General features: G+C 33.9%; 1 long non-coding RNA gene across 1 annotated transcript in view; it reads left to right on the top strand.

The window, feature by feature from the left end:
- LOC122142165 overlaps nucleotides 1–26,117 on the top strand; it is a 151,805-nt gene extending 125,688 nt beyond the window's left edge. Inside the window, exons 3-5 of the long non-coding RNA XR_006158396.1 lie at nucleotides 23,598–23,758; nucleotides 23,855–23,938; nucleotides 25,374–26,117. This is a non-coding gene — a long non-coding RNA (uncharacterized LOC122142165). The remainder of the gene's footprint in view (nucleotides 1–23,597; nucleotides 23,759–23,854; nucleotides 23,939–25,373) is intronic.
- The last annotated feature ends 402 nt before the right edge of the window (nucleotides 26,118–26,519 follow it).

The following is a 26,519-nucleotide window of genomic DNA, read 5'->3' as shown; positions in this document are numbered from 1 at the left end:
ACATGTAGACTGTAATTATACTGTTTTTTTTTCGCTTCGTTTGGACCGAGTTAGGTGACGCATGGTGAATGAGTTTAATAAAACAAAGAAAAAAGAGAAGCTCCCCTCCATTTACGTCGATCTCTAACCACCTTTTCTGTGTGAGTTTGAACCACAGACACTTAGCATAATGCTAATGAGGTGTCGACTGAGGACTTCAAGGAATTATTATGGGTATACCACAAGAGCCTGACCACAAAAAACGCTGATTTGGCAGTGAATGAAAGGGGAATTACATCACTCAGCTAAGCCCGCCTGTATGTAGGTCTTTAGGGAGGAAATGTCTTTATCACTAATTAGCAAATAACAGCACCACAGCACCATGGACAGCAGTTTCTGGTGTCCTAGTAACCAGAGCCGTAATACAAATTACAGTCGAGGTAAAGGTAGTAGGAAGTGACTAACTAATTTTCCCAGCAGGCAGTAGAGTGTTGCCAGCATGTGTGAGTGACTCAGGTGTATGCATTTTGTTTCTCAGTTGTACAATACCCTTTGATGTGACTTTTAAAAACCATTCAAGAGTGCAATGTTTACATCTATCACATTGACCCTTTCTTATACTGCACTGGCCATCCTTTTTATGTTATTGTGTTTATTATTTTTGTTACGGCAGCATAATTTCAACTTGTCCAATTTTATTATTATTATTTTATTTTTTATTACAGTTTTATTTATTTATTTATTTTATTTTATTTTATTTTATTTTATTTTATTTTATTTTATTCTTTATTATTATTATTTATATAAAGATTTAATAACATGCATCAAAGGGTAAAATAAAAATAATTAAATAAACTAAAATAATAATAGAATGAATTAAAATAAACTAAAAAAAAAATTTATTTATTTACAAATAGAATTCAAATAAATAAATAAATAAATAAAATAATAATAATAATACAATAATATAAATGAATGTATTTAATTATGTCTGGATGTGTTTTTGTAAATTAATGTGAAATTATGTGAAATTATTTGTATCATTTTATTCACACCCTTTACTTTATATCCTTTTCATCCAATTGTATTCACATATTAGTGTACTATGTTCACTGCAATTAAAGGAAAATATAGTATGGTTTAAATCTATTTTAAATGCAAGTGTCTTAACTGCTTTATTTACTGTATGTGATTTCATAATGACTTCTATGTGAATATTAATAAAATATACTTTAATGTAATTTCTAATGAAACTTGTTTATATTTGTATTTACACGTTTAATGATAATAAAGTTGCAATTTAGTACATTTAAAATACATTACCTTTAAATGTGATATTGAATAGTGTGATTTCACATGCTAGTCAACAAATCAAAAGAAGTGTACTTCTTTAAAAGCACAACAAAAGATTATTAAACATAATGATTCAAATGTACTTTAAAGTAAAACTTTTCATTTGACATTGCAATGTGCACTTTTTAAGTGTACTACCTGATTGTGTCAAGAAAACATAGTCTTGAAAGTGTAAATAACTCAATACTATTTTTTAAAAGAGTTGATGTACACTACAAGTGCACGTACAATAAAATTTATTTTACACAAAGCTGTGAATACCGATTTGTAAGAATTGGATATGAAATTATCCTGTGTGTATAGTTTCAAACAGCTCCAAATGTTCTGATCAGTCAATATCAGCCAGAACAAGTTATTCGCGTCAAATTGCATTAATTCTGATTTTAAAAAAAAAGAGTATAATTTAAACTAAGCATACACAACATGAATATAACATTGTTTATGACAGCATGTTTGCAAATTTCAAGCAGTGATCCACAAAAATTGAAGTCTATGGTTATTCTGCCCTCAAGCTTCGGCTAAACAATGTGACTTCTGATGCTGAAAATGAAAAGCACAACACTTTGTGTGTAGTTACAGAGTGTGTGTGTACATGCATGTGTGTTCACTGTCAACCCATAACCCATCTATTAAACATGCACTAATGAAACCAAGAATGGTTTTAAGCAAACTAAGGGCCTAACATGCCAAGTTAATAGGCCATCAGTCAGCTTGTACAGCTTTATTGCACTTGGATTGTCAGTAGTTTTGTGTGTGGTATTTGTGCATATATGTGGGACAAATCGGCTCTGTTGCACATTTGCATGCCCTGTTGAATGTGTTCCCAACACTTTTGTGGAGATATACAGCACACCTGGTATTTTTGTGCCTTTTATCTCAACCAATAATTGGTTTCTCTCAGCTAACCTGACACCATGGCATCATTACTCCTTACTTCCAGTGTTTCTGTTCCCTGTTTAGCATTGTACAGTACCTCACGACCCTGCTTGATCAAAAAGAGACCTCAACATTAAAAGGCAAAAAAAACTGGTAAACCCAAACCACATGTGAGGCTCTCCCTTGGGTTTCACCCCAATCCTCTCCTCTTCTCTTTGGCTTTGTCTCTCACATGCCCCTTTAGAAAAATGCTGAGGGCTGCAGGGTCAGCAAATTCATTGCAGTGGAGGTGCTGCTAGCGACTAACGACCTGTTTTGATCTCAGTACCCGGCTTGTCTCTAATAAAATTAACCGAGGGTGGCAATCGAGGCTATTTACTTGGTTGGAGGCTATTTGAGCAGAGATTGTTAAACGGCCCAGTTGTGTCGTTTCCGGGGTAAGTGAGAAAGAAAGCAGCAAGCCTCTTTCTCCTAGTCCTTTCAAATGGTAGGTTGTATTTGCAAACAAAGTAAAGATACAGGCGCACAGCACTGATAAAGCACAAATATATCATTCACTTTCACATTCATCCCTTGCTTGTCTGTCATGTTTATAGTATGTGTGTGTTTTTAAAGGATTTTTTTTTATCTCCATAATGATTATCACTTTTTTCTCTTAATGATAATGCATTCACTCAGTGCCACTGCATAGCTGGCATTGACAAAAGGTGATTGCATTGCTTACTTACCCCTTTGTCAATATGTCTGTTTTATTATCGGGCAGGTGTAAATTCTCAAAGTGCAGTCAGACTAGTGAAATTTTGGTCTATCATCAAAAGTCTAGAGGTGTATGAATCACAGCTTACATAAAAGTCAAGCCAAGCTGCTCTCTGTTGATCAACACAGCAAAGTTGCATGACCAAATTGAACCCACTGTGAAAAAATATGAGGAAAAAAAATTCTCTGTTATGCAAAATTTCTAAATTTTTGTTGGTTCCTGTTGAAATGACTGGATTTTGGTTACAAAATTTGACTAATTGCGGTAAATGTATTCGTACCGTTTAGTCAAATCAGTTAGAAAAGTGATGAAATCAAATACTGATTATGCTTTATAAAATCCTAAATACAGTGGTGTTTATACAAATATATTGTAGAAATGAAATCAAACCAATATATGAAAATGGCATTCAAATTTTAATTCTGATTAATCTATGCATTTGCAAAGAAAAAGATAAATAAATATTACAACTGTAATTACATACATCTAGAACAACAGATGTCTATATGACACTATTGAGGCTCACATACTGTATTTTCTCATAAACATATGGAATATCAAGGAATTTTGACTCTGCCTTTCAGATCAACTGAGCCCCTTTATTGCTTTTCTATAGCCAATACTTGGGTTTTTTCAGGACCCTAACTCAAGTATGGGCAATAGTGATAGTGACAGTTGATAAAAAAAATTAAATAAAATAAAACCCTTTTCTTATTGGGAAAACTCCTTATACAACTGAAAAAAAATCCCCTGAGAATTATCTGTGGAGCAGTTGTCTGAAGCCTCACTTAACTAGAAACTGATAATGCAATGCAGTGTGACTATACTACATGCTAACAACAGGCCTTTTGCATGAACAGTGTAATTCATAACACATGTAGACTGTAATTATACTGTTTTTTTTTTCGCTTTATTCGCTTCGACCGAGTCGTTGGACGGAGTTAGTGTGGACGCATGGTGAATGAGTTTAATAAAACAAAGAAAAAAGAGAAGCTCCCCTCCATTTACGTCGATCTCTAACCACCTTTTCTGTGTGAGTTTGAACCACAGACACTTAGCATAATGCTAATGAGGTGTCGACTGAGGACTTCAAGGAATTATTATGGGTATACCACAAGAGCCTGACCACAAAAAACGCTGATTTGGCAGTGAATGAAAGGGGAATTACATCACTCAGCTAAGCCGCCTGTATGTAGGTCTTTAGGGAGGAAATGTCTTTATCACTAATTAGCAAATAACAGCACCACAGCACCATGGACAGCAGTTTCTGGTGTCCTAGTAACCAGTGCCGTAATACAAATTACAGTCGAGGTAAAGGTAGTAGGAAGTGACTAACTAATTTTCCCAGCAGGCAGTAGAGTGTTGCCAGCATGTGTGAGTGACTCAGGTGTAGTGCATTTGTTTCTCAGTGTACAATACCCTTTGATGTGACTTTTAACCATTCAAGAGTGCAATGTTACATCTATCACATTTGACCCTTTCTTATACTGCACTGGCCATCCTTTTTATGTTATTGTGTTTATTATTTACGGCAGCATAATTTCAACTTGTCCAATTTTATTGTTATTTTATTTTTTATTACAGTTTTATTTATTTATTTATTTATTTTATTTTATTTTATTTTATTTTATTATTATTTCTTTCGGTTATTCTTTATATTATTATTATATATAAAGATTTAATAAACATGCATCAAAGGGTAAAATAAAAATAATTAAATAAACTAAAATAATAATAGAATGAATTAAAATAAACTAAAATAAAAAAAAAAATATTTATTTATTTACAAATAGAATTCAAATAAATAAATAAATAAATAAAATAATAATAATAATAATACAATAATATAAATGAATGTATTTAATTATGTCTGGATGTGTTTTTGTAAAATTAATGTGAAATTATGTGAAATTATTTGTATCATTTTATTCACACCCTTTACTTTATATCCTTTTCATCCAATTGTATTCACATATTAGTGTACTATGTTCACTGCAATTAAAGGAAAATATAGTATGGTTTAAATCTATTTTAAATGCAAGTGTCTTAACTGCTTTATTTACTGTATGTGATTTCATAATGACTTTATGTCAATATTAATAAAATATACTTTAATGTAATTTCTAATGAAACTTGTTTATATTTGTATTTACACGTTTAATGATAATAAAGTTGCAATTTAGTACATTTAAAATACATTACCTTTAAATGTGATATTGAATAGTGTGATTTCACATGCTAGTCAACAAATCAAAAGAAGTGTACTTCTTAAAAGCACAACAAAAGATTATTAAACATAATGATTTCAAATGTACTTTAAAGTAAAACTTTTCATTTGACATTGCAATGTGCACTTTTTAAGTGTACTACCTGATTGTGTCAAGAAAACATAGTCTTGAAAGTGTAAATAACTCAATACTATTTTTTAAAAGAGTTGATGTACACTACAAGTGCACGTACAATAAAATTTTATTTTACACAAAGCTGTGAATACCGATTTGTAAGAATTGATATGAAATTATCCTGTGTGTATAGTTTCAAACAGCTCCAAATGTTCTGATCAGTCAATATCAGCCAGAACAAGTTATTGCGTCAAATTGCATTAATTCTGATTAAAAAAAAAAAAAATTATAATTTAAACTAAGCATACACAACATGAATATAACATTGTTTATGACAGCATGTTGCAAATTTCAAGCAGTGATCCACAAAATTGAAGTCTATGGTTATTCTGCCTCAAGCTTCGGCTAAACAATGTGACTTCTGATGCTGAAAATTAAAGCACGACACTTTGTGTAGTTACAGAGTGTGTGTGTACATGCATGTGTGTTCACTCAACCCATAACCCATCTATTAAAACATGCACTAATGAAACCAGAGAATGGTTTTAGCAAACTAAGGGCCTAACATGCCAAAGTTAATAGGCCATCAGTCAGCTTGTACAGCTTTATTGCACTTGGATTGTCAGTAGTTGTGTGTGGTATTTGTGCATATATGCGGGACATCGGCTCTGTTGCACATTTGCATGCCCTGTTGAATGTGTCCCCAACACTTTGTGGAGATATACAGCAGCACCTGGGTATTTTTGTGCCTTTTATCAACCAATAATTGGTTTCTCTCAGCTAACCTGACACCATGGCATCATTACTCCTTACTTCCAGTGTTTCTGTTCCCTGTTAGCATGTAACAGTAGCTCACGACCCTGCTTGATCAAAAAGAGACCTCAACATTAAAAGGCAAAAAAACTGTAAACCCAAACCACATGTGAGGCTCTCCCTTGGGTTTCACCCCAATCCTCTCCTCTTCTCTTTGGCTTTGTCTCTCACATGCCCCTTTAGAAAAATGCTGAGGGCTGCAGGGTCAGCAAATTCATTGCAGTGGAGGTGCTGCTAGCGACCACGACCTGTTTGATCTCAGCACCCGGCTTGTCTCTAATAAATTAACCAGCAATCTAGGCTATTTACTTTGGTTGGAGGCTATTTGAGCAGAGATTGTTAAACGGCCCAGTTGTGTCGTTTACGGGGGAAGTGAGAGCTTTTCCCTTCATTTAGGAGAATTCCATTGCTTTATGAAATGAAGGGAGCTTTGCAGGGGGGCTCCACTCAGGGTTCCCAATTCTGCGCTCCCGCTTGACAAAAGTCAGAGAAGAAAAGCATATTGTGTTTTATATGTATATTGTGGGAGGAAAGGGTTGTAATACTTCAAAGGAGTTGCTTTAAAGGTAAATGGGCAAGTACTTATTGCAAACAGAAGCCATCATGTAGCGGTCAGACAAGAGTGCAAATAAATTCCTGTAGCCTCATATGGATTATACAATCCAGTGTTTGTATAATGAAATTACCTTTGACCTATTAACATACCAACAAATTTATATATGATAGTATAGTATAATATGTTATGTAATTGTTATCTAATTATATTTTATGTTGTTTACATTACATTATACATCATTGCATTTGTATACGTGTCCAAAAAATTGCATGCATTTACACATAAGTATATTTGCTATTGAAGTAGTTTGACTATATCTGTAACAAGTACTCTTTGGAAAAGTATGATAAAGTTGTACTTCTTTTTCACAAGGGAAAACAGACTGGAACTCATCACACACACTGCTGAAGACACTAAATCTTTAAAAGCTGCTGCACTCTACTAGAATGGGGGTCAACTTAAGCTTCAAGAGAAGAGGGTTTAGGATAGGGATCTACCAAATATATAGATAAATAGACATTAAATATGATTTAAGTGGAAAAAAGACCATAACTGTACGTGATGGAATTTTGTTTTAGACAGCATTGCTCATATTGCTTTAAAAACAGGTGTTAATCTTCTTATGGGCTTTGCAACTGGCACAGTTGGCATTCAGTATTCATTGTTTTACATCAAGCTTTAAATCAAGCTACACCTATAAAACATCTTCTATTGTTACTTTAAAAGAGCCTTTAAAAATTTTTTTACAGCAAAGTGATGTCATTTACAGTCAACAGATGATCATCATTAAGTGCAATTGCAATACTATGAAAATTTCAGGTATAGTAATAAAGGGGCTGTCTCTTTTAATTCGATTATTTTCAGTTGTCAATGAGCCTCAATCAGAGACTTGTCTGACACAACCTCCAGTTATACCTGAGGAAACTTTGGCATGGAATGAGTCACTGAGGCCCACAGCCCTACTGTAAATTACCCAGTACCACCAGAGGAATGCAGTAGTAAAAATTCCAGAAAGCAGCTGGAATGATGAGAGAGCTAATATGACTTGGCCATATGTGGCCAAGATGGGAAATGAAGCATTCTGCTTTCACAAGCCCAAGGAAGGAGACTCTGTTCTGTATCCCCTTGCTGCTGTTCAATATCAGAGCCCTTTGTCCCTCTTAAAGGATCTTTTCCTCCTCTGCTGTCATGGTTATTCACTCTCATTGTGCTGGAAAGGTTTCAGGAATAGGTAAACATACTTATATGGTGATACTTTTGCAGCCAAGAGCTTTGGAGGGGATTGTGCTGGAAGCAAGAATACTTTGTGCTTCTACCAATCTAAAAACCATGGATTTCAAAAGTGCTACATGTGCTGTGTGCTTTTCATCTAAATCTGCTCTTTACAGTGGCCTATTGGCCTGTGAGGTTTTTAAAAGATTTGTTAACATCCAGTGTCTGTGTTTATCCCATAATAAGAGATTTTCCACACATGTGTACATTTTATGGAAGACTAACAACTACATACAAGAGTTTAAGGTTTAAATTAATACCCACAAGTTTTCAAGTGAAGTAATAATGAGCACTTCTTGAAAAACAAAATAATAAAAATAACTGAATGACCATTTTTACAGTTTGGTATTCTTACATTATTATACTTGCACAGCTAATCTCATAAGCATTTCCCAGCATGCATCTCATCAAATATACAATCTTAATATATAAGTAATTGATCATTTGCACAGCAGTCATTTAGAAATAGTTTTCAGAAAAAAAAAAAAAAAATATATATATATATATATATATATATATGTATATATAATTATTTTTAGATGGTGAACCTGTGTGGGACGCATTGGCATAGGAGGTGTGTTCAGTGAAATTGTGCAAACAATGCTAAACATAATCAAATTATGCACACTTAAATCCACAGTTGAAGTGATTTTGCCATTTCATTTTGTTTTCCTGCATAACATTATATATTTACACCAAATTAATAGAAAATGTACAATGCAAAATATTTTCTTAAAGGGGTCATATGATGCGATTTTAAGTTGTCTTTCTCTTTAGAGTGTTACAAGCTGTTCATGGATAGATAAGATCACTAAAGTTGCAAAGACTAAAGTCTCAAACCCAAAGAGATATTTTTATAAAAGTTAAGACTGGTCCATGCCCTCCTAAAACGCCTCGTTTAAACACACCCCCACATGTCTATGTCACGATGTGGGAAGATTTGCATAACACTGGCCAAATGTTCACGCAAAGAAAGAATGTGTAACTTTATTGTTGCTGCCACCACCGCCACCATGTTGTGAAGACACTGTGTTTCGTTGCGAAAGCGAAAATACTTTGTATTACTTTGTATTGTATTTAAGTTGTACTTACAACACTGTTCCAGAACAGTTCAACCCAAATATTCAGATGTGTGCAATGCATTTTATGGAGGACTGTTTCCTGATCCTGGGAAAGTAGACTACAATGCCGGCTGTTCTGACTCACAGTCCGTAAGTATGTTTTCATATTTCAAGGATTTGCCACTGATGATTCAAACCTGAGTTTTAAGCAGTGTAGAGTAGCGCTTGTTGTTTGTCATTTCTCCGATCACAAATGCAGACATGGTTTTATGTTTACGCTCCAGGAAACGGCATCACAGTATGGTAAGGGGCGTAACATTTCCGTCACACGCTCTAGGTATTCGGCCAATCACAATGCACTAGATAGCTGGCCAATCAGAGCACACCTTGCTTTTTCTTAGAACGATGAGCTTTGTAAAAATCGATGCGTTTCAGAAAGGCAGGGCATAAAGGAGAAACAATAATGTACAGTATGTGGAAAATAATGTTTTTTTTTAACCTTAAACCGCCTTAACATATTTCAATACACCAAATACACAAAATAATGTTCTTTTTAGCAACATCATATGACCCCTTTAATGAGTAATTTTGTCTTGTTTTACACTAAAAATATAAAAATACCCAGTTAAAAAATAGCACCCTTAAAACATGACATGAATTTCCTGACATCCAAAAAAAATATATATATATTAATACCATCTGCAGACATTTTTTTCTCCGTGTGTATAAAAATACACTTTTCCAGTGCAATTCAAGATGTGTTATTTGAAAAAAAAAGTATAATATCTTTCACTTCTTTTTTTTTTTTTTTTATATTTCTTGCTTTAAAGATGTTTTGATATTTTACTGGTAAAAATAAATAAATAATTAAATAAATAATACAGTAATACTGATTAAAAAAGTATAGACTTTAAAAAAAAGTATAGACTTTCTTTTGTCACCATCCCATAATGTTGCCCTCTAGTTTTTCATTCGAAACCATAAAAGACACATGTGTTTGCCTAGACTAACCCCCATTTCCATCCTGTGATCCTGTGCACCTTCTCATTACATGCTTTATAACAGTCTGTGTAAAGTCAAACCACTTGTCAGCCTTAATGGTTTAGATGACCGTGTCACTGCATCTCTAACACTCTGTTTGGGGAGGGCAAATAGGAGTACAGTCTTGACACGGCTAGATTAACACTGGGACTGGGAGGAGGACCTTTGGGGAGGAGGACCGGTCAACCAACAGAGGAGGAGAGGAAGTAGACTCAACATGAGTAGAGTAAGGGGTAATTAGGGTCATAAATAATAACCCACACAGACACATACACATACAGAGCCTCACACACTTTTGCCAGCAAATAATTAGTTTCTTTATTATTTTTCTTTATTTATTTATTTATTTTTAAATAAATTTATTTTTTATTTTTATTTTTTATTTTTTATTTTTTATTATTTATTTATTTATTTATTATTATTTATTTATTTATTTTTATATTTATTTTTAAATATAGAAACATACCTAAAATAACATAAATATACAGGAGAAGCAAAACAGCATAGGAAAGTAGCTAAATGCAAGATATATTCTAAACCAGATTTATTCTTCTTTTAAGGAAAAATTGTAATATTAACCTCACTATTCTTTTATTTTAAATTATTTAAAACTTTATATTTGTGTATAAAAGAAGAAAAAGGCCAAATGGAGTAAGGAAGTCAGATGTTTGTTTATTTATTTAATTTATTTTATTTTAAGTTTGTTTGTTTGTTTTTCTACTGGAAAGCCAGTTTTAAAAGGGATTTTTTTATGCAGTGTATAACACAAGATAAATTTACACTTAGACTAAATACACATACTTAAACTGTCACTTTTAGTATGTGGGAGTTGATTTAGGATTTTCAATTTCAATTACAGAGATGTGGGGAAAGAATGGCATTTGGAACAAAACTGTAAATATTGTTCAGTTAGCTTTGGATCAGTTTATATATCTAGCTCGACATTAGCTGCAAGAAAAAGGGGAATGGAAACCCCTAAAAAAATGTTTAGGGGAAGAACATGACACACATGGACGGAAATGTTGCAGATTCATTCCTCTATCAAGAGGCTTTAGTACACTGATCTGTCTAAAAATGGAAAAGGATGAGAGAGGGCAGCCGTCCAATAGCCTGACTCCAAGAACCAGTCACAGCCCTCTGGAGCACATCATATTGTGTTTGGAAAGAGTTAGTGCAGTAAATTAAACTCAGTGAGGAATCCTTACAGTATTCACATTCAGGAGTGTGACATGTTCTTAGTATGTCATAAAAATGCAGGAAACAACTGCCAGATAAGTGTGTATGCAAACCAGCCATGAAATTGCACAAACCCCAAAGCGGTTCACAATGGTAGCCAGGATTGCCACTAATGGGGTGAAAGGTGAGAATGATTCTAGGTGTCTCATCCAAGGAATTTCCACAACTATTCCAGTAGGATTGATGTAGGATCCTGTAAGAAATATGAAAGCCATTTTTACAGATGAGTAAAGTTACTGCAAAGGTCATTCTTACGTCATGTCATTGTAAAAATTGGATGGAAAATAAATTACAAATTTGATTTTTACTTTGATAGACAATATGAAGTTATATTTTTTGTCATCAAGAAAAATTTGTCAAAGTAAAAATAATCCTTATCTGTCATTTAAACTGAATGGGCTTCATTTTCTATTTTCAGAAGTCAGGAGAATAATGTTACGTTTGGTATATTAATGTGACGTGATATAAACAAAATCTATATAATAGATCTTTTCTGATTAGCTCTTTTTCCTGATTATATTCAGGTTTCCTTTTGTATTCCACTGTAATTATATGAAAAAAAGAACATATACTGTGCATTTGCGGTCTTCTCTCTTGATTGAATTTATGATATAAACCATGAATAATTCTCTGAAATAATATGAAATAATTCTATTTTTTCCCAAATCCTTGTGTCTCTTTCCAGGTTTGTTTTCTCACAGATGCAAGTATAATTGTTATGAAATATAGACATACTGTATATTACTTTAATGATATTTAACACGTCCATTGCTGCAGATAGGAGGATCTTTAGGAGTTATTCATGGTATGTTAAAAGTAATTTGTTAATGCTTTTAAACTTTAATGATTGATGGTTGAAGACTGTGTAAAAAAAATGTCACATCATTGTACCCAGTTTTTGAAAATGCTTATTACTGTGTTCATAGAATGAAACTTTTGCTGAAGTGTAATAATTAGAAAAAAAAAAAAAAAAGTGGATATTTAATTTAGCAAAATTAATATATCAGTTTATCAGTTTTAGTTAAAATAGAGTTCATAGAAATAATAATGAGGGGGAAAAACTGGAAGATGCTGCTGAGAATGGCTTGAGCAGGATTCAAACTGGTTGCCCACACTTTAATACACCATATAATGTATATACTGTATAACCCACAATCTGGTCTGAATTTTACTGAACAAGAATGTGAGGGGCCCAGATCAACATATAGCCAAGGGGCCCAGATGTCATAGCTATGGCCCTGATGGTAGCAATATGTTGTTAGATTTTAATATTTTCAAATAGAGTGAATCAACACTTGCTAAGCACATCGGCTACATCCTCAGCTGACTAGCATTTGTGTCCCCTCAAAGACCCTCTTGGCTTCTTTCAAAGATTTAACTCTATCTCCCACGTTGCATTGCTGCTATAACGTATATTTAAAAAAAAAAAAAAAAAAAAAAGGCATATGGTTCAGAAATTTCTCGGGCTAATGTCCAAGTATGTCCATCTGCTCAACTGCCAGTGTCACGGCTTATTGATTTTGGATGTGTTGGTGATAAACCTGCTGTGATGTTCTTCCAGAATAACAATCATTTCAACCATTATACAGTTCTGACGATATGGAGACCAGCTGATTCTGAAGTTTTCAAAGAGCACAGAGAATGGTGCACATGAGAAACACAGACCTTGCCTCTTTACCAGTTTATTTATTGTTCCTCTCTCTTTCAAGCCTAAAAAAAAAACGAGTGTTTCCTGTCAGAAAGGTTTCTGTGTAATGGGGTCATCTCATGTGGATGGAATGAGAACGTTAGACTCTAAAAACACTCCATATGTGAACTTGTATTAGATTTTTTTATAACTAATTTAAGAAATAAACGTACATGCAGTTCTGCGTTTAAAGCTGAAATCTGTGCCCCATCAGTGTCACTAAATGGCACATAAAAAATATATATGTATATATATATATATTTATTTGATCAAAAATACATAAATATATGTATGTATATGTATATACAGTACAGGTCAAAAGTTTGGAAACATTACTATTTTTAATGTTTTTGAAAGAAGTTTCTTCTGCTCATCAAGCCTGCATTTATTTGATCAAAAATACAGAAAAAAAAATGTAATATTGTGATATATTATTACAATTTAAAATAATTGTTTTTAAATTTATTATACTTTAAATTATCATTTATTTCTGTGATGCAAAGCTGAATTTTTAGGATCATTATCACATGATCCTTTAGAAATCATTCTAATATGATTATTCATTATCAAAGTTGGAAACTGCTGCTTAATATTTTTTCAGAACATGTGATACTTTTTTAGGATACTTTGATGAATAAAAAGTAAAAAAAAAAAAAGGCTATGTTTTTAAAATATTAATATTTTGTAATAATATATACACTACTGGTCAGTAATTTGGGGTCAGTAATTTTTTTTTCTTCTTTCTTTTTTTTAAATAAAATCAATACTTTTATTCAGCAAGGATGTGTTAAACTGATAAAAAGTGATAGTAAAGAAAATATATTATTAGAATATATATTATTAGAATTTTTTTTTTATTTTGAATAAATGCAGTTCTTTTTAAGAACCAAGTTTCCAACACTCATAATAAATCAGAATATTAGAATGATTTCTAAATGATCATGTGATAGACTGGATGTTACATGTGACACTGAAGGCTGGAGTAATGATGCTGAAAATTCAGCTTTGCATCACAGGAATAAATTATTTTTTTTAAAGTATATTCAAATATAAAACTATTATTTTAAGTTGTAATAATATTTCACAATATTACTTTTTTTTCTGTATTTTTGATCAAATAAATGCAGGCTTGATGAGCAGAAGAGACTTTTTTCAAAAACATTAAAAATAGTAATGTTTCCAAACTTTTGACCTGTACTGTATATATTATTTTCAAAAAAGTTTCCTGAACATTCCCCCAGTTGATAGTACTAAAAGATAACAACTTTGCCATTGGTTGAACTCTATCCATTGGTTGTTGATTATATTTTGAATTGTGGGTGTTGATTGTTTAATGACCAGCACATAAGACGATTGATTAGCATTAGACATACGTTGAAGAAATACAAGAGGGTTATGGTCAGTATAAACCATAACAGGTTGCGAACTGGAGCCAACATAGACCTCAAAGTGTAGAAGATTGAGTATTAAGGCAAGAGCTTCCTTTTCTATGGTACTGTAGTTAATCTGATGTCTGTGGAACTTTTTTGAAAAGAAACTTATTGGGTGATTCAAGCCAGCAGCTTGATCTGTTTGAAGCAGGATGGCACCCGCACCGGTATCACTAGTGTCAACTTCTAACAAGAATGGCTTTTCAAAACAGGGGGCAGAGATCACAGGGGCACTACAAAGCAAAGTTTTCAAGACTTCAAAGGTGGACTGACATTCCAAAGACCACTTAAATGAGACTTCTTTATGTAATAGTCCAGTGAGAGGACTGGCAACATCTGAAAAATTCTTACAAAAACATCGGTAATAACCAGTCATTCCAAGAAATCGATGGAGCTTTTTCCTAGTTTTAGGAACTGGGAAATCAAGGATGGCTTGTATCCTGGAATTAAGAGGACGAATTTGACCATTCCCAACCTCCTTTCCCAAGTATGTGACAGTGGCACAATAAAATTCACACTTTGATAAATTCAAGGTTAGGTTAGCATTTCTCAAGCATTTGAAGACATCATCCAAGGTTTTGAGATGGTCTTCCCAAGTATAAGGATAGCACACCACATCATCCAAATAAGCCTCACAATTGGACACATCAGACAACACTATGGACATCAGTCGCTGAAAGGTTGCTCCAGCATTTCGAAGGCCAAAAGCCATAACACAGTCCTGCAGAAATACATCAGGGGTGGCAAAAGCAGAGATCTCCGATGCTCGCTCTGTAAGTGGCACCTGCCAATATCCTTTTAGCAGATCTAGTTTAGTTACAAATTTAGCGTTACCTACCCGATCAACACAATCTTCCATGCAAGGAAGTGGAAAAGAGTCAGCTTTAGGCAAGGCAAGACAAGGCAAGGCACGTTTATTTATACAGCACATTTCATACACAATGGTAATTCAAAGTACTTTACATAAAAGAAAAGAAAAGAATAATAATTTTAAAAAATAATCACAACAATAAAATAAGGAATTTAAAAACTTTGAAATTGATTAAAAAAATATTTAAGAGGTTTAAAATTAGTTTAAAACAGTTAAGAATAAAAAATGATTATACATAAAATATAGTGCAATCAGTTCGGACATTGCACAGTGCTCATTCAGTAAGTGCACGGCTAAACAGATGAGTTTTGAGTATGCATTTAAATGTGACCATTGTTTTAGCACATCTGATCTCTTCTGGAAGCTGATTCCAACTGCGGGCGGCATAATAACTAAAAGCGGAATCTCCTTGTTTTGTGCGAACGCTTGGTATTTCTAACTGACTCGATCCTAATGATCTGAGTGGTCTGTTAGGTTTATATTCAGTGAACATATCTGCTATGTATTTAGGTCCTAGGCCATTGAGTGATTTCAACCCTAAATATAACTGGAAGCCAGTATAAGGACTTGAGGAGTCTGGTGTGATATGCTCAGATTTTCTGGTTCTAGTCAGAATTCTTGCAGCAGCATTCTGGATGAGCTGCAGCTGTCTAATGGTCTTTTTGGGAAGGCCAGTGAGAAGACCATTACAATAGTCCACCCTGCTGTTGATAAAGGCATGAACGAGTTTCTCCAAGTCTTGTCTTGACTGAAAACAAAACATCTAATTCTTGCAATGTTTTTTTAGATGATAGTATGCTGATTTAGTTACTGCTTTGACATGACTACTGAAACTAAGGTCTGTCTCCAGAATCACAGTAAGATTCCTGATTTACCAAATGCGATGAAGAAAGTTCTGGCACATCCAACTGTTAATTTCATCAATGCATTGGCAGAGGGAGTCAATGGGGCTGTAGTCATTTGCGATAAGGCTGGGCAAATCTGGGTAAATCATCAGCATGATATGATGGGGAAGTCGTGGCCTAAAGATTTTGGGTTCGAGTTATTTGTTTATTTTTCATATTTGTCATACTTGCCTATCAAAATGCTTGCTACGGATGTGAAAACGCAGAAAATCAAACCTGACAGAAAAATGATTTGGAGGCAGAGTGAGGTTGTATTTATTTTTTAACATGCAAAATTTTCAGATGAGAATTTCGGACTCAGTGTGCAAAGACCTCAAGACTAGATTGGAGAAATTCAGCATCCATCCTTCAAAAAAAAAAAAAAAAAAAAAAAAAATGCATGGGTGAATCATGCACTGTAATTTAAAAATAGACAGAGTGAGTTTTTATTGATGCCAACTTTGAATTTTATAGGGAAGTCTTATAGTTGGAGTTATAAATGAGCACACTTCAGCTAATAAATTCTGTTAAATAATTTTATTAAATAAGTTGTTAAATAATTTTGAGAAAAAAATTATAAATGTGATAATTGCTTGGCAGAGCTCAAGAGATTAGTTTGCTTAGTTTTAGATAAAATAATCCCAGAACAAAAATATGTTGGTTTTCAGAAGATATACAGAGCAGAAAAATCTTGCAACATCAAACATATCAGAATTTCATCTCCAATAAAATAGTAGACTCAGATTTAATTAAGCAGAACAGATAATGCATTGCAGCTCCTGTCCTGCCATTCAAATGGCAAAAAGATGCTCATCTAAAAAAAAAAAAAAAAAAAAAAAAACCTGACACAGACTGACTATGAGAAGTGCGCTACAAAATCTTGGTAATTGCATTAGGATATGTAGGTTGCTTTGTGGGCTGGGTGGCAAAGCCAAAGGTCACTGACAGCTTGTAACAAACGCCACGCCACATTACACCAAACAAGAGAAATAATACGCCTTTTCACCAGAGCCAATTAGCAAGCTATGCCTCTAATAGCCTTTTACCGGCGTTGGCATGGCAACAGAAGCCAAGCCTCTGCGTCTGTTTTGGACTTGATGACGCAGCCCGTTTTAATTTGATAATGAACATTTGTATCATTATTTTGAAGAGACTGGCCATTACGCACGTATGGCTTGAACGTCAGAGCTGGAAAAATTATTTCTTTTTTTCGAACCAAAGACTTCATCAGGACTCTTTTTAACCACTTTGAAATCCATATCACAGATTTCCTGTCCTATAGAGACACTATAGAAGCTGAGAGGTCAGTTAAGTGCTGCAATATCACTGGATGCAAACGGTAACCCTTCCCTCAGGCACATGAGGAATTTGTGATGATGGTAATGTGAAAAAGGCATGCTTTGACAATCTTGGGATCCCCTCACAGACTTGATACCCTTGCCAAGTAGCATGCCAGGACTGGGCACAACACACAAGTATTTAAAGAGCCTTCGCACGTGAGGAACATTTGCAACGGTAACTTTAGCCTCGTCACATGCGATAAAGGGCTCTTCGTTGATCAGAATCAGCAGGGTTGCTGCGGAGGCTGCACAATTGTTGAATGAACCACTTTGTTCTGGCTGCTGACCAGGCAGAGATGGTGTGTGATAAGCCTGTAAGCCCAGCACTGCATGTTCAATAGGTCTGCTACTTCCTGCTAAATAATAGCACTCTACTCTGCCCATGTACATGGGCTTGTCAGTAAAACCTGCTATTTTCCTCTGCTCCATGCCAGGTGTATTCCTAGAAAAGAGAGAATAGCCTTTTTTCATTCAAGGAAAGAAAGGATGTGCTGTTTCATATTTGTGACACACATGACATTTGCATCAGAGCAACTTTGAAAGCCTTGGACAGCTGAGGAGCACAACTCAAGTCATCCATTTATGCTGAAACTTGTATACTGTATTGAGTAAGCCAATACACAGGGAGAAATTAGACCAGATGAAACAGCTTAGGCTAAAATGCTCATAAACTGAAATGTTTCTGTAAAAAAGGCTGCAATTTCCTAAAATAATTAAGCTCAAATTAATACTGCTAACACATCAAAACATGTTATCTATTGCACTCATTATTAATGAACACAATATCTTTCACCTCAAATCACATCAACTGACTTGTTTAAAATCAAAGCAAAGAATAAATATTCATGGTATTACAGTATTAATGTCTTATATCAGTTTCCTGTAGCCTTCTTGTAATGTCATCCCATCATCCAAAGGTCTCTTACGGGAAAGCATGTGGTGTGTTTTATTATCTATAAAACAGTGGTAATGGTGACATTCTGAAGAGGCAATAAAATAAATGCAAACAGGAAGTGGGTTTGAAGGCTAAAGAGGCCAGTCAATGTCTTTGATGTCATCGGCACATAAATTGCACAGAGAAATAAATAAATTGATATTCTCTTTTGTTAACTTGAGTAAGTCCAATTCAAACCACACAGTGAAAGAGAATCTTCCTGTTGTAAGCAATAGAAAGTGGATAATTAATTGTTTTATTATTAAATGTTGTAGATAAGCAGCAATTAAAACCTTACTTGAAAAAAAAACTTGTTTTCTGAAATGCAATATATATATAATATGATATTAATTCAAAAACACACACAAAAACAAAAACAAACACTATATATACATATACACACACACACACACACACACACACACACACACACACACACACACACCTGTATGTACATGTAATAAAATGTATGTATTTGTATATATATATATATATATATAGATATATATATATATATATATATATATATATATATATATATATATATATATATATATATATTATATATATATATTAACATTTTCTTAAGCAATTAAACAAGTTATGTGCATTCATGTGCAATGTATTTCTGTGAGAAAGGTTAGGTTCCTGAAATACCAAGAATATGTCCTGAGGTGCATATACTGTAATACACAGATAATTTAACAAGTAAAAAACTGTCTTAAGGCAACTGTTTCACCTTGAGCAATTCCTTTGCATGACTTTAAAACTTGTCTTTATCACTTAGAATTATGATAACTTTCATCTACGGCCCATGTGATCCATGACACCCTTTAACCAAACAAACTGCCTCATAAGTTGTAATTTATGTCTAAAAGTATTTTCTTGTTGTCTATAATGTCCAGGTGCTCCATAAATCAGTTGTGACATAACACATATGTGGTGCCACTGCAAATTAGGGGTTGAAGTTATTTAAAAATCACTCACCACGTCAAAAAACACTGATGTGAGGAATGAGAGGCCTCTTCATTTCATTCTATTGCTCAAGAGGTGTGTTTGAATTTTCTCACAGTAGATGAGAGGCGGATAAAGATGTGAATGATGGCGCTTGTGGAATATCTGACACCTTGCCTACAGCTAATAGCATAAATCATCACAATAAATAGTTTAGAAATTAAAAAATAAAAGTCCTTTGAAGAGTAAAAGCAACTGATTCACTAACACTAAAAATGGTAACTGTGTGATCCTGCCTGATCTTTTTCTGTGCAAAACATTTATAATGGTCTTTTGTGATCGTGATATGGGTTTATAATACAGCGTGTTTTAATAAATGTGTGTGACATGCGCTGCATGTGTATTGTATTTTCAGTGACAAAGACACATGTGTTAACCTTGCGAAATGGAAAGAGAAGAGGTAGATAACTGTGTTACATTGGAATCAGTAGCAAAGCAGGACAATGGCAAAAGGGATTCAACGATAGCAGAACCCAGGATCATCAATCACACGAATGTGCACACATGTACATGCTGTATACATACACACATATGACTTAATCAATATGACAGTGTTTTTTATATATGTTCTTATATTGTTTATTTGTGTGTGTTTGGCGTAATAAATAATACTTTATTTATGTCAGTGGCATCCAAAACAATATTGTATAAAACTACTTGGGCAAGTGCATAAATGTAAATGTAAGCAGAATACATTTTTCAAAAAAAAAAAAAAAACACTTTACTTTACTTTTCACTTTCCATCATTTTTAGATAGGATAGATAGATAGATCATATAGCAATTTAAGATAAAAAATGTACATTTTACCATGTGTATCTAGATAGATATACCTTTCATTTTAATTTTTGTTTTTGTTTCTTTCTCATGTAATATCCCCTTTTCTCTGGGTCAACATATTTTAATTTTTGTTTTTGTTTCTTTCTCATGTAATATCCCCTTTTCTCTGGGTCAACATATCTGCATGGCCAACACTGTCTTTCTGCTGCAAATGTGGGTGCAATATCTGATGTATGATGCAGGTCAATACTGTAGATATTACATCAAAAATTCTAGGCTATTTATAACAAAAATATGACTCATGATTTTGGTAAGTATATATACTGAAACCATGACTATTTTATACATTTTAATTAAAATTATTAATAAAGGAAATAAATAACTCAACCCTGTCACAAGTTTACAACCCCGTAACAATGAGAAATAATTATATATTTGTGACGGGGTTGTGGTTTTTCACTCAGAATGGTCACTGCTCCTCATGTGTAGGAGAGTAGACCATATATGGCAGCAATGAAATAAGTACACTGCATATACAATTTAATATACAATATCCAAATAAAATGTTTAAAAATAATAATTTTCTATCTTAATTTTATGTGACGAGGTTGAGTTGTTAAGCTTGACGGTACCCTCCCTGACAATAATATGCTTCAAAAATATGATTTTAAGATACTAACTATTTTCTTCACCACTATTAAAGAAACCTGAATGATGTCATTTCTGGTAAATGATGCCACATCTGAGTGGAGTCAGAATTGTAAGTGTGACGTTCAGACTGAGGGACACAACTTTAAAGTCTGTTTTTTTTTTATAAAGTATCTTGTATTTTTTTGCAAGATCTTGCAAGAAAGGAACAGAAATAAATGCTTACATTATTGCCAAAAATCATAGAAACTATGCACATTTTGTTACATTTCTAAGTACAATGTCATTGAAGTGTCTCAGTGACATGACAGAATGTTTGGTTTAAGATAGATAAAAGACATTGTTTTATGCTAAAAATATTAAAATGCAATAATTATTTTTATTCATTATGCCCATTGCATACCAAAGTATTGTGAAGCGCTTCTAACAATTTATTTTGGTGAACCACCACTTTGGGGGACTAAAATATTACTGAAACCCATGAATGACCCATATATATGTTAAAATTAAAATTAAATCGGACAAACAAACAAACAAAAAATTGGGACACTTCATGTTGTATTGTCTATTGCACTCATAGCAAGAGAAGTAGTTGTGAAAACAGGCCGAGGCCAGAAATGAAGGACAGTCTTTGCTGGATTGTGAACAGTCTGAATGGGATTACACTAATGCTTCATGAGAATGTGGTTATATAATAAATCACAACTGTGATGTAGACAGACAGATAGACAGAGAGACAGAGAGACAGACAGAGAGACAGACAGATAGATGAGTCTCTCACCTGACGATCTGCTCTGACACAGGTTTGTTCTGGAACTAGATAGATAGAAGAGAGATAGACAGATAGACAGATAGACAGAGAGACAGACAGACAGGCAGACAGACAGACAGATAGATAGATAGATAGATAGATAGATAGATACATATATATAAATATATAAAGATAGATAGATAGATAGATAGATAGATAGATAGATAGATAGATAGATAGATAGAGTAACTTTTAGGTCACTTTCTCACGTGTATATAAATAGTCAATAGTCATAGGTCAATAGTCTCCTAGCAACAGTGCCAACAGGAGCGCTGTGGCTGGCCAGTCGGTTTTTGTTTACTGGTTTCCCTGTGGACAAGTGTTTGGGTGCTGAGGGCAGAAATTAGGCCATGCCTAGTGACATGAGAGAGACAGAGTGAGATGAGGGCTTGGAGGGGCGGGGTGGCGTGTGTGTGTGTGTGTGGTGGGGGGGTGTTGCAGATAAGAAGCTGAAAGTGAAATAGCGCGGAGAGTGAAAGCTAGACTGAAAGCGTAGTTACAGAGGGCACAGGGGTACTTACTGAAAATAACATGAAAGTAAAGGGAACAGATAGTGTACAGTAGGTGTGTGTGTGTGTGTGTGTGTGTGTGTGTGTGTGTGTGTGTGTGTGTGTGTGTGTGTGTGTGTGTGTGTGTGTGTGTTGTTGTTGTTGTTGTTGTTGTTGTTGTTTGAGCAGTTCATTGGGTTAGTGTGTTACTGTGTGTTTCTCAGATTGAACTATAATCCTGGCTGTATCGGCTTATGATGCCCTGCGTTGCGCAATGTGCTCCTGTTTGGTCATGATCACGCGACAACATTGTTTTTGTTTTGATTTATGTTCATGACCATGCATTCATTTTTGTTTGTAACCCATCTGGACTAAGTCTCTGGGGAAACTGAGATTATACTATCTCATAAATCTGTAACATGAAAAATAATGTGGTTTAAAAGTGATTTTAGAGTACATTCTGCACTGGAGATTTTAAGATGCATTTTTGCCTCCTTGGCTTTAACACACCTTACCATCTTTAAATTAGTTGTGCACTGACATCATTTAATAATACTCTTATGCCATATGACAATCTAACACTAAGTTTGCTAGGTGAACTGCTACATTACTGTATCACCTTTACATACAGCAACAATCTATCATAAGGTATAGTGTACAGTCAGCTTGTAATTAATACACACAAATTAATCAGACAGGGTATCACCCTGAAGGTATTCTATATTGTGACTCCCTAATATATGTATAAATAAAAAATATAAAAATAAAAGTACAATAAATATTTGTTTATTGAGTTTAAAAATTCAGTATTCTTATTCCGCTTATTTTACTTTAAATATTTAATAACCAATATTTGATTACATTTTAGTTTAATTCTAAATTATTTTAATAGACCACTTAATAAAATTGAGACACATGAAACTAGCATTTTAATTAAGGAAATCAGTTGCCAAGAACAACAGTCAGTTATACAGTTTATCTGTCATTATATTGCAGAACTGACTGACTGATCCGAATCAACAGTATGACATCAAATATCTTGAACATTAATTTGTTACATAAAAATAAGATCCTATATATTGTAATATCTGGGTCACCTTTGGCAAGTTAAGTCCCCAAAAGTGTGATAAATGCCATTTGAGTTCTGCCGGCTCATCTTAAATTCAGATCGTTGGCTGGTATCCTCTTATACATTTTTCATTGTTGGGCTCCTGCCCTTGTTCTTTGGGCTGTGGAAACCTTTTGTGGAGCTCCTTGGTTTTCAGCTTGGATATTAATCTTTTAATGTGCTCCCCTCTCTCTTTCACTCACTCTCTTCACGGCCTCCACCTCTGTATGAACATAAAGGCCACGGCTTTTTAAAGTGACAGCTTTCCCCCTCACCTCACCATCTCTGTCTCTCTCTCTCTATCTCTTGCACGTTTAGGCCTCACACTTTGACGAATGGCTGTTATTCCAGGAACGAGAGGGGCCGAAGCAACAGGACACTCTTAAATCTGCAGTGGCGAGAGAGGCCCTGTTTCCTGACCCTTCTGAGAATGGCTTTGAAATGCACCTCAAACGCTTCAGCGCCATCAGGGGAAACGGGTGAGTGGAGGCATGATCTTATCTGCCCAGTCATAAAGCTTTCACACCAATTAAGTGGGAGAACAGTTTCCTTGTCACTCTCACTCTCTTTCTCAGGGCTGCTGCCTGCTTTAAAAAGAGCTTTACAGGATGTATGGAAGAAATCCTGAGGGATAATTGGTGTAGATGTGCACTGTCACGGTAAATACCCATGATGCAATACTGAGATACCTGTATGTGTTAACAGTAAAGTTTGAGTTTGGCCTGCATACGTATAAAACAAGCAAATGTAAACACTTAAGTACATACTATAAACATATCTTTATAAAATTATTTTGACATCCTAACATATAAAAAAAAGCATAATTATATACAGGGTTAAAGGAAGAGAGAGCTCTTTCGCGCACAGAAAGATTGTCCAGTATTAAACATTATGTCTGGCAGTACATTAAGAACCTCTTGAGGTCGTGGGGACTTCCTGTTCTCTCTGAGACAGAAAGTAACAGGTGCTCCTGCCTCACATAAAGAACATAAAACAGTGAAACTTGACTGCTTCACACACCCACAGGCACTAGATAAGGCTCAATGGCTCAGGATATAGATTCTTAATGAAGACAGCTGTGCATGTGAATAGAGTTTATCCAACACAAAGGCAATTAATCATCAACTCCCAATCAGAATGCTTTTTATTTCATAAATAATCGTCTTGTAGCTTCAATAATCTTCTATCTTTGAATTCTTAAAAAATTATCTTCTAGTCTTCTTTCTATCTAGCTACCTATATTTATATCTTAACTTTATTAGAGCTTTATACAATACATTTTTTTTTGTCAAACAGGCCCATCAGTGACAAAAATGAAAAAAAAAAGAAAAATTGGGAGAAAGCAGGCTCATTCGGGGGGCCAGTTCTCCTCTGACCAGACGAAACCAGCATGGTGTGCTTTCATTCCAGACTGCAATGCAAGTCAGATAGTCTATTTTATTTGTTTTATTATTATTATTATTATTATTATTATTATTATTATTATTATTATTATAAAAATCCATTTTTCTTTTTCTATTTTTTTATTTCAGTTTTATTAAAAACTGTATTTCTTATGTGTAACTTAATGTACTATAATTACTAAATCTAAAACTGAAATAAAATTAAACTATGTAGAGATATTTAAAAAAATAAATAAAAACAAAAAAACACAACAAAAATCTAATGTTCCAAAATCCTAATGATGCTAAACTGGTTCAGTGAACTGTTCAATAGCTTGCCTTTGACTTTCACTAATACACACAGTGAAAAATGTTCACTGGAATAATATATATATATAGATATATATATCACTGAATGTTCTCTGTTTTTTCTTTCATTCATTCAATGATTAATTAATTTTTGCCCTTTTGGGAGCAAATTCACACTAATGAATTATGTATGTTATGCAAATAGACAAAGCAGTCACAACGGCTTTTAGAAGACACTCTGTTGAGACTCATGATTCATCTTAGCAGCTCTGTTCAGGACCCAACCCTCCAGACTAATGCACACTCATTCATAATGCCAGATAACAAGCTGAAATGAAACACGCTGTATTATTCACACTAAGTATCTGTCCTCCATCTATTCATGCCACGGGTGATATCTCAGCTGCCTTGGAAACCACTGACTCAGGTAAAGAATCCATCTTCAAAGGAAACAGCCCGGTGTTGTTTCTGACCGACCTGCCTGAAGAACGTTAAAAGCACGAGGAGATCCTTCATTGCCCGATTTCAAAGAGACCGTGACATACTTGAGTGCTCAGACTTTCTCATGGGGAGTACTTGAGGTTCAGGTGCAATGAGAGACAATGATGGAGGCCTCTTCATACGCCACAAAGGCAGAAAGAAAATTATGGGTTTTTTACAATGGCTGGACAAAGATAAATACTGTCTATAAGTATGGGAGGTAACGGTGCTATCATGTTCACAAACAGAAAGAAGAATGCTTTGATACGACACCACCAATATTTTCAACAAGATCTCATAAGCATTTGCAATCATTTTTACAAAAATATGGTTTTACCACACATATTTTTACTTTCTAAAACACAATCCTGATGTATTGACAGCATCTAAAACGTAAATAATTTACAGACGCACAAATGTTTATAAATCCTTAATCACCTTGATTAAACGGTTGATTCTATTGCATTTATGATCATTGAGATTATGATTTCAATAACATTTATTTAGTGCTGTTGGCTCATTTCAAAGGATTACATAGAGTAAAATTGCACCATAAGGGATAATAAATGTGGTCCATTTTATTTGTGCACTGTGCAAATTGTCAGAATGTCATTATGTTTGTGTATGCATGAGGAACAGACTCCAATTCAAATTCATCTCAATCTCATAAAACTGTTGTACACCACCAGAGATGATTTCAGTTTTCCAATATCTGTGAGATACTGTTTCTACCTCAATCAATCAATCAATCAATCAATCAATCAATCAATTAAACAGGAAAAAACGTGAATTCACACTGTGAGATACAAAAAAATCACAATGGCAAAATGTAAATATATATATATATATATATAAAGAATAAAGTAATATGTATATATAATATATATATATAATAGGCATTAAATATATATATATATATATATAAAGAATAAAGTAATATGTATAGTCACTTATATAATATATAGGCATTAAGATTGTAAAAACATGACACTACATATCATGTAGATGCTGTCAGCATGTCCATATTGTAAATTGCAGCTTCTTTTCGAAAGTACTGTCCAAAAAAAAG

This window comes from Cyprinus carpio, chromosome B24 (assembly GCF_018340385.1).
Source record: "Cyprinus carpio isolate SPL01 chromosome B24, ASM1834038v1, whole genome shotgun sequence".
Taxonomy (NCBI): Eukaryota; Metazoa; Chordata; class Actinopteri; order Cypriniformes; family Cyprinidae; genus Cyprinus; species Cyprinus carpio.
Note: the sequence above shows the minus strand (reverse complement) of the source record. Positions and strands in the feature narration are given on the sequence as shown.